Source organism: Eumetopias jubatus, unplaced genomic scaffold, assembly GCF_037043125.1.
Source record: "Eumetopias jubatus isolate StellerSeaLion01/CBP00866 unplaced genomic scaffold, mEumJub1_p1.0 scaffold_2, whole genome shotgun sequence".
Lineage (NCBI taxonomy): Eukaryota > Metazoa > Chordata > Mammalia > Carnivora > Otariidae > Eumetopias > Eumetopias jubatus.
Genome location: NW_028274808.1, coordinates 175043589 through 175053288, shown reverse-complemented (window position 1 = coordinate 175053288; position 9700 = coordinate 175043589). Strand labels below are relative to the sequence as shown.

Sequence of the window (9700 nt, the reverse complement as noted above, 5' to 3'; positions counted from 1 at the left end):
AATTGATAGTGTGTATCATTGCCAGATTTCTATAGTCAAATTTGGGAGAAGGCTGTCATGTTCTCAACATATTTAATGCACACGTTGTGTCTAAGTTTCATCTGGATGAACAGTCAGCTTATCACAATCTTGGAAAAACTTGCAGCTTTCTCAAAAAAGCCCCGGATACTTTTTTTGCAAAACCCAGGGCTTTTCTAAGATTTGTTTCCTCAGGTTGTTTTGTCTCAAAACCCGTCTTTTTGGAGCCTGTTACAAGACTTATAGTGTGCCAAAGAATCAGAATTAAGTTTGTTTTTGTCAGGTAACTTAGAAAACATGATGTCAACTAATAGATACTTACTACCATAGAGCAATATACACTTTCATAAAATTACAGGAGAGTTTTCAGAGCTTTTACATCCATGATAATTGTATTTCTCAAAAACTGTGTTTTTTTTTTGGAATTGATTTTCAATGAAATACAGATTGGAAACAATTCGATATGTGAATTTCATTTTATAATTAATATTTGTATATTAGTTATATGTGTAGGAAAATGTATGAGGAAATAATTGACTCCAACTATCTGTAATAGAAATTAGATTTAATATTGCAAAAGCAATAAATTACATACTTAGTGGTAGCCTTAATAATGCTTTGGCCATGCTAATCTTCTCTGTATCATTCCAATTTTAGTATATGTGCTGCTGAAGTGAGCACAATAATACTTTGAATATAACTAACTCAATTAAAATACATAAAACTATACCATTTTATTAGTAATATCAGGGCAAAATTTACCTAAATTTTTGTCAACTTCAAATAGCATTACCAGGTACTTGAAAGATGCAGTTTTTAATTTTTGAAATACACAGATCACTTATCAAAACCACATTAATACTTCTCAATTCATGAATATAATCAAGTCTATGTTTTCAAGCATCTCCTCTCCAACACCATATACACCTACACACATGCAATATAATTCTATAATTTTTTGTTCTTTCTTTATACACCTTAATTTTATTTTTTGAGCACAAATATAAATATAGAATCCTTAGGTTTAAATACTGACTCTGTATTTTACTAATTTCTGAATATGACTGAATTATTTAATATTCCTGGGCTTCATGAATGTCATCTACAAAATAGGATATAATAAAACCTATTTCACATATATGCATAATCAAGCAATATAATTCATGTTAAAGAACACTATATTCTGTAACATGCTGCATGTGTTTTTATCTCTAAAATATTTATCTGTTATGTGCATAGTATTGTGTTACACTCTGAAGTAAAAAGAAAAGAAATTTGGAGTAATATAAAATATAATAAATCTTTATCAAAGAATTGTAATCTATTTCAGCAAGAAATGACCATATCAAGCATTCAAGTAGTGACACAAATGAAAGCAAACAGCATAAGATTGTGCTCCGTAACAGTGATAAATGCCACAAAGTGTTGCCAAAGTTTAAAGGCCTGGGGACTCAATGTGGCATGAAACTATTTGGGAGTATATAACAAAGGTGTTGATCTTGAATTGGACATCTACAAAGATGGGTATGGTTGAAGCAGGGCACTTTGATGGATAATAATAGTCAATGAATTAGATGAGTTAACAATACAGGGTCTCAAATAGCAATAAAAGCTGGACTCTTATGTGAACAGGAATGGGTCTCACTGTGGCCTTCCAAGCAGGGCAAATTTCATAATGCAATGAGGCCCATCTAGGCAAATAAATTTGGTATGAGAATGCCAGGTGGATTTACAAGAGGATTCAGTAAGAAATAAAGAGAATATGAATCTATAATCCAGTTTCAATGGCTTTGGAAATCTAGACGAAATTTCAGTCCTCAAAATTATCTAATCTTTTTGTCTGAATGTCATTCAATAAATTTAAATCCACATAAAACTTGACAAAGTCTGAAAATAGTAATAATCTCTACAGAAACAGCTATTTGCCTAAGGAGCAATCAGCAAGTGCCTTTGCAGTTATATACCTCAATGACTTATGATTATTAAATTTATAATGTGTTGAGAATTCGGCACCTAATTCCTTTAATTTCACTGAATTCTTCTAAGCTAGATTTTTCTGTTCCAGTGCTAAAGAATCCTTAAATAATAGTAATAACAATTATTATTATTATTATTATTATTTAAATTAGAGCAGAGAGACTTTATACTCATTATTCTGGTGAATGAGAGGTTTTTCTAAGTTTGAGAGGCAGGGTCATGTCGTCCTCAATAATTCACCACGCCAAAAGAAGTTAAATAACTGAGTTAAGGAGTATTAAATAGAACTCTCAGGTAGAAAGTCCTAACTTTTTGGAAGAGTAGGAAGAGGAAAAGAGGGAGAACAGAGAAGGAAAATCTTAGGAAAGAACCCCTAGTTATGATCACCCAGTCATTCCAGTTAAGTGGGGAGTTCCAAATATAGTATACAGACATCTGGGTTATAGATTATCTAGTCAAATACATCAGCTTCCCTTTTTTTTTACTATTTGATAAACTCTGATAAGAATGATACTATCTTGAGGGTGTTTAGACCACAATATTAATGTTTTACCATGAAAACAAAGTTGGTTACATTCTTAATTTTGTCAAGTATTAATTATAATTGCCAACTATCCATTATCTCCTGGTTCCTCAGAGTAGATAATCACTATATGCAATCTTATGAAAGAATGCTTAAATTTTTATATCTTATTATGTGATACAGAATATGTGGCATTTTTAAAAAAACATTAGCTTCTTAATAATCTTCTTAATACTACTTAGTGTAGGTTCAGATTTAATTAATCTGGATTCTCTGAATACACTTAAGGAAAGCTAAAAGGAAAAGACCCAGAATCTCATTGTCAATGAAGAATAATAGGTCTTAGATGAAAACATCCTGATGATATTCACAAACAATATAATATTGAGTTTAAAATCCTTTGGAATATCATACTTTAGTTCCCACTAGAGACATACACAGGACTGAATATTTATTTATTATAATTCTATGATATTTCATGAAGAAAATTAGTATTTTTCCCTTTCCTACCATGGTTGGGGCTGGAAAAGAAGGAATTATGGTAGAGGACAAGTATGACTCAATAATTTTTAATATATCTTTAGTTAGAAAATAGCAGAGTACCTGAACATAAGGATAGAATATAATACAGTGCAATGCACTCTTTATTTCATCTCTTCTCAAACTGTAGTATACAGAGAAATCAACTGAGTCTGACGTTAAAATGCAGATACCGATTTAGTTGATCTGGTTGGAGATCCCTGAAATTCAGCTTCCAGGTGACCAAACTTTGATTTATAAAGTTATTATTTTAAATACATTATTTTGGGGGGTGCCTGGGTGGCTCAGTCATTAGTTAAGCATCTGCCTTCGGCTCAGGTCATGATCCCAGAGTCCTGGGATCAAGCCCCGCATCGGGCTCTTTGCTCAGGGGGAAGCCTGCTTCTCTCTCTCCCACTCCCCCTGCTTGTGTTCCCTCTCTCGCTGCATCTCTCTCTGTCAAATAAATAAATAAGATCTTTAAAATAAATAAATAAATGAATAAATTCTTTTTTAACACATGTGTACTTTTTTGGAAAGAAATTGTGTTCTATACAGTAATTTTTCAAATGAAATATAAACCTCTTGAAAGCCGGAGCAGTTTTATATCTCTATTGTCAACCCAAATAAAGAAGGGAAACTGAGGCAAACTCAAATGATCAGAAACTGTGTTGATTTGGGAATAGCAGAGGAATTGCGATTCAGGTAACACATGCTGTAGCAAGTTATGCACGAGTCCCTTGACAGTTTAGGGCAAGCGGCAGTTATGGGTCAGGAGTGCAAAGAGCAAGTCCAGAGTTGAAGCTGTTGGTTCAGTAGCTTGAGGATGGGCAGAAATACTTAGTAAATGTTCATTTGTCAGGAGATAAGTCTCAGTCTTCCATAAATCAAGCATTCAATGGAAATCAGTCTATTGGCTCTCAAGTTCTCTTCTTCTCAGGTCATATCACATGCATGTGATTCTCCATTTCATGACCTCCTGCTCTGTTTCGGATTGACATTTTTTTCGCACTATGTATCCCTAATCCTGACTGAGAAGTGTTCAAAAAATATTTATGCCTAAGGGTGGTATTGATAACTTCTGTACATAAATTGTTTTAACTTCCAAACCCAAAAAGCCTGTAGTAATTGCTAGGTTTCATTGTTCAAAAACATTTTAAGAATGATTACCGTATATACCTTATTTTGAGTCTGAAAGTTGATTTCTGAATCTTGGCATGACTAATTTTTGGCCATTTGACTTTGGAAACGTTGCCCAACTTCTCTGTATTTTGTTTTCCTCACATAAAATGAAGTTAGAAATTATGCCTGCCAAGGATGACTTCAAGGATTATGTGACATATTTATTACATGTTAAGAAATGTGTCTGACATAGTGACATCTCCGTGAATGCTAGTTATTTTGATTCTTTTAATTATATGTAGTAGTTACATATACATGTAGTATACATCTTATATGAATTTATAAGTATTTAAAAATTTTTATAATAAGCAAATCTTTATTTTGTTTAAAATCTGATAGTGCAAACCTATACTAATTTCTGTAACTTAACAGAATCTGATGATACTTTACCTTTGTACACTCTTGTTTAAGAATATATAACACTTATGAAAATACAATGAAGTATAATACTTAAGCTATAATTCAGTACTTGATATGCTATTCATGAACAGCAGTACTGACATTCCATTGTTCATAATATCAGCTGAACATTCCATGAGTTATACCCTTTATTTATATAAGTAGCTTGTACCAGTAGAACTGATAAAACATAACTTACTCATGATTATCTTTATATACAATACAGCATTCACAGCCTTACCATCATGATTCTTTATATAATTGTATCTATTAAAGTGTATATAAATAATGTTACCATTATATTACTCTAACAAGGAAAAATATCAGTTTAAAAAACTTCATAATTAAAAAGAAGAGAGACACAGGAAGAAATTTCCTTCTAAGTTACCTTCATTTTTTACTTTTACAATGTGTACTTAAAGGAACAATGAAACACATCAGTGCATAGAAAAGCTGGAAAAATCTTCTTTGACAAAATCAGATTGAAAAGTTTATGTAATTTAAATTTGGAATATACTGTAGCCTGTTAACCCACAGTGCTGGTTCTTCTAAAAAAATTATCTAGTCCTTCATTTCACAAATATTATTAATATCTGATAGATGTGAGGAGCTAAATGTGAAGCAAACCATAACAGAAAACAGAATAAAAACTCTGTTAAGTAAAGACACACTTCCAGAGCACATATGTGTATCTCTTGAAAATCTAAGAATGCTTCTTGGAAAGGGCAAATCTAAACAGGATCCCCATTAAGTTATAAAAGCCTAAAACTCCCTACCCAACTCTTACATATTTTCTTTCAATGTAAACTAGGAAATATGAAGGTTTTGTTTATTTAAAAAAAAGGATGATTTTAAATCTTTGGTTGGTATCCACATATTTTTTTCCATGTGCTTGTGTGTTTGTTGTCAACAGTTGATAATAAGATATGTTTACTCATTATAATCAAATGAAATATGAAAGTTGAGCGAAACCACTGTATATCAATTAATGACCAAATAAAGATAAGTTAATTCTTAGTTCAGGAAGTTCAAAATTGTGGTGGGTCATATTTGTTAAGGATTTTCCACGTCTAAGGGTGTGCTTGCAATTGTTTTTATTATTTGACTTACTCACTGGGTACTTGAATGGTGTAGAGAGCAAAATGGAGTCTTTCATGCCAAGCAGGGGCCTGTGTCAAGCAATGACCCAAGCAGTTAAGGTACTGCAGCTAGGAGACATTGGGGGACCAACATCAGCTGACACCCCAGAACTGATAAGGAGCAGAACCAGAGGAGGTCTGCAGAGACCCAAAACCAATCAAATCCCTTTAAGAGGGGAAGGATTTTGGCAGCAAACCGTCAGACTCTTCAGACCTGACCCCTCTATGTCTGACCATTTAAAAAAGGCAACTGCCACTGAAGACCCTGCCTGATTGATCTCCATGATCTCCGAACAGAACCAAGATCCTTCACCATTTGAACATCAGAAGCAGTCAGTGCCGAGAGCTGATCTGGGCCAGACTGAGGCCTTAGCTCAACTGCAGGCCCATAGACTGACTTCCAGTTTGGTTGGTTAAGTTCCTGCACCCTTATGTTACCTTGTTTGTTGTGTGGCTTGTCTTCTGTCCTGCTCTGTGTGCCGTGTAATAAGCCAAGTTTAATCACATGGTGAAGTGTCATTGAGTTTGGAATCGTGAACCTGCTTTATAATTGTGATTTAACTTTGCTTTATGATTGAATAAAGCTGACACTGTGGAAAGACACACCTTGTGTGTGCGCCTTCATAGCGTGCTCCTGATAAAATGGATTGTTTGGGACTCTAGGTTTTGCGTGTATGTGTGTTTGTATGTTTTTTTATTTGTTTTGATAATTTATGGATAATAAATTGACTTTTTTCAAATAAGCCAGGTGAAATTCTGCAAAATCATATTCTTTATTAATGAAAATTTAATTACTGGTTAAAATGATAAGAATATGTGTGGAGGGCGCCTGGGTGGCTCAGTTGGTTAAGCGACTGCCTTTGGCTCAGGTCATGATCCTGGAGTCCCAGGATCAAGTCCTACATCGGGCTCCCTGCTCGGCGAGGAGTCTGCTTCTCCCTCTAACCCTCCCCCTTCTCATGTACTCTCTCTCTCTCTCTCTCATTCTCACTCTCTCAAAATAAATAAATAAATCTTAAAAAAAAAAAAAGAATAAGTGTGGACCTGCATTTATACCCTTGCTCAGGGTCCACAAATAATAGCGATTAGGCTGTATCCATGTCCTTCTGGTTCGAAGCTGATTCTTAGGGGAGATGTGTTTCTTGGGCTCTGTCTGAGACTCTGCCTTATGAAGAACCCCTGCCATCTTACTCTGCAACATTCTCTAGTGGAGGTCAAGAAGGGAAATTTCAGGATTCAGCTTGTCTTCTCTTTACACCCTGCCTCCTCCATACTAGGGATGAAAAAAGAGTCAGTGTGCCACTCTCAGAGGCTGCCAACCCCTGGTCTAGAAAACAAGAGCTTTCACTGTATAGGACCTCACATGGTTCTATGTACCACTTGATTGGATAGTAAGGAAAGCTGAGAAAAAGTCTTATAAACAGGACTTCATTTGAAAACAGTGTGAGAAGCCTTGTGGGATGTAGGAAACAGAAGCATGCTTGATTTTTCCCATTACTAGAGAGACCTTCGGTAGAGCTTCCAGTCAGTCATGAGTTCAGCTTCAGGATCCTTAAAACCTGGATGTGTGGAATTGGAGAAGGCTGGCTTTTGACACGGATCATTTGGTTTCTTTGAGGAAAGTTTGGGATGTAAATCTGAGGATATCATATTTCATTAGTCAATATTCTCCAGAGAAACAGATGAGTAGGATTTATGTAAATATATAAGGAAATCTGTTACGAGGTTGAGAAGTCTCATGATTTGCCATTTGCAAACTGGAGACCCAGAAAAGTCAATGGAATTCAGTCTGAGTCCGAAGGCCTGAAAACCAAAGGAGTCAATGCTGTAAATCCCAGAAAAGATGAAATGAGATGTCTCAGTTCAACAGTGAGGCAGGAAAAAAAGGGGAAAATTTTCTGCTTCTTTTACCTTTATTTCTATTCAGGCCTTCAAAGGGTTGAATGGTGCTCACCCACATAGAGTAGAGCAATCTACCTACTAAATCCACCAATTCAAATGCTAATGTCATCCCAAAACATCCTCACAGTCACATCCTGGAATAATGTTTAATCTGGGAACTCCATAGCCACTCAAATTGACACATAAAATTACCCATCTCACTAACCTACCCTGACAGAGTCTAAAATTTTTAGTAGATTATGAAGAATGCCACTAGGAGAAAATGTATTTGGGCAATTTCAGACTCAGCAAAAAAGATCCTTAGTAGATAAAATGCTGCTTCTTCCTGAGGATGATTATGTGTTCCCATATGAGTAGTGATGTTTTGTGATCTAGCAACTGCAGGCTGGGGTAGAATATTTTCTGATTTGGTATGTGGGAAACTTTCAAATATTTAAGGGCACTCATCTTTCCTCTCAGTAGCCTGTTCCTTAGAGGATCATAAAAACCTTGAGAAATATTAAACTTTCTTCTCAAATTTTGTTTATTGAATGTCTCATTTTTTTAACCCTTTTAATAAATTTGGGCTCTCATTTTATTCCTGTTACACTGGAAACTCAACTTTTCCTAAAGCCTATTGTGTGTAATATATTCACAGTCAACTAGACAGTCAATTAGATATTTTGTATTAATTTAATATAATTCAGTTGTTGAACCTAACATGTTGTTAGCTGTGTAATCAGATGGGCTGGGTTCAAATCACAACTCAGCTACTTAGCCAGCATGAAAAGTTATTCAACGTTGTTAGATATTAGGGTAATACAATTTAAAACGTAATTGAGATACTACTCTACAACTACTAGAATTTTTCAGACATTTTTGGAAAAAAATATTGAAAGGATATGGACTAATTGAGTCTCTTACACATTTCTGGTAGAAGTGTAAAATGAAATAACTACTCTGAAAAATGTTTGGTAGAGTCTTTTAAGGCCGTATTCTATTTTCCTTATAATTTACATATCACATTTATTTATACATGATTTATTTAAATGTGCTCTCATGGAAACCACAATTTTCATTAATTACTTTTTGTGGTGGTTGTTGTTAATTATGTTTTATCACCATGAATCTTTTATCTGAGATCACCTTCTTTTTGACTTATATATAACCTTAAACAATACAAAAAATTATTATTATCAACAGTGATCTAAGAGATTTTATATACATAATGCTCTTGAAAAAATTATATCAATCAGAGAACACAAATTTTCATTATCATTCTATCAACATGAACTTTTAAGTTGGGCAAAGGATTAAATTACTTACAGAAAACAGAACAGTGCCTATTGTTATAAAACATACAAACATTAAACACAGAATTGTATATATTGACAATTAAAATACACTTACTTCACATTTTAATCTGTTTTACAATGGGCAAGTGTATGGTTTTAAATAACAAATATGAAATATATGCAACTGAATGTTGAATGTATTTATTTACATTGTTCTGGCAGAAACATGCTTCTCAGATTCATAAACAAGACATTTAGACTGTTCAGAATCGAATTTTAGGAATAAAGATCATTATATCCTGAGAATACTTAAAGTTCTGGGACAATTTCAAAGAAAGAATACAGTTTATTGTTAGAGACACAAAGGTTAAATTTCTACAATAGTGTTTTGATTTTAAGAAGCTGGCATTTGAGCCAAGTTTTAAGGTAAATAGAGCTCACTTAATTGGTTCAATCAGAAAGTTTCTTTTTTGAAGGTCTGTAGAGATTTTGCTTGCATTTGTGTCTGTTCCCTAGAAAAAAAATTGGTGTGATTAAATAAGTCTACTAATTTAGTACATTTTGTTGTTGATTTTTTTAGAGTAATTTGTATTTGTATAAAATTTGTACATTTCCAAGGCAAAGCTAGAGTCTCAAAGTTTATTTCTAATTAGTATCACAAAAGTGAATAAATGTGGCATAAAAGGAACATTAATTTCAAAATATTTTTAAAAGCAATGTTATAGAGACTTATGAAAAAGAAGCCTAAGGAAAGGATATATCTGAAC

General features: G+C 33.7%; 1 non-coding gene across 1 annotated transcript; it reads right to left on the bottom strand.

Moving 5' to 3' along the window:
* Positions 1 to 591: 591 nt before the first annotated feature.
* LOC114198821 (U6 spliceosomal RNA) lies at positions 592 to 699 on the bottom strand. Its single transcript, XR_003607189.1, has one exon. It is a non-coding gene; the product is annotated as a U6 spliceosomal RNA (small nuclear RNA).
* Positions 700 to 9700: the final 9001 nt, after the last annotated feature.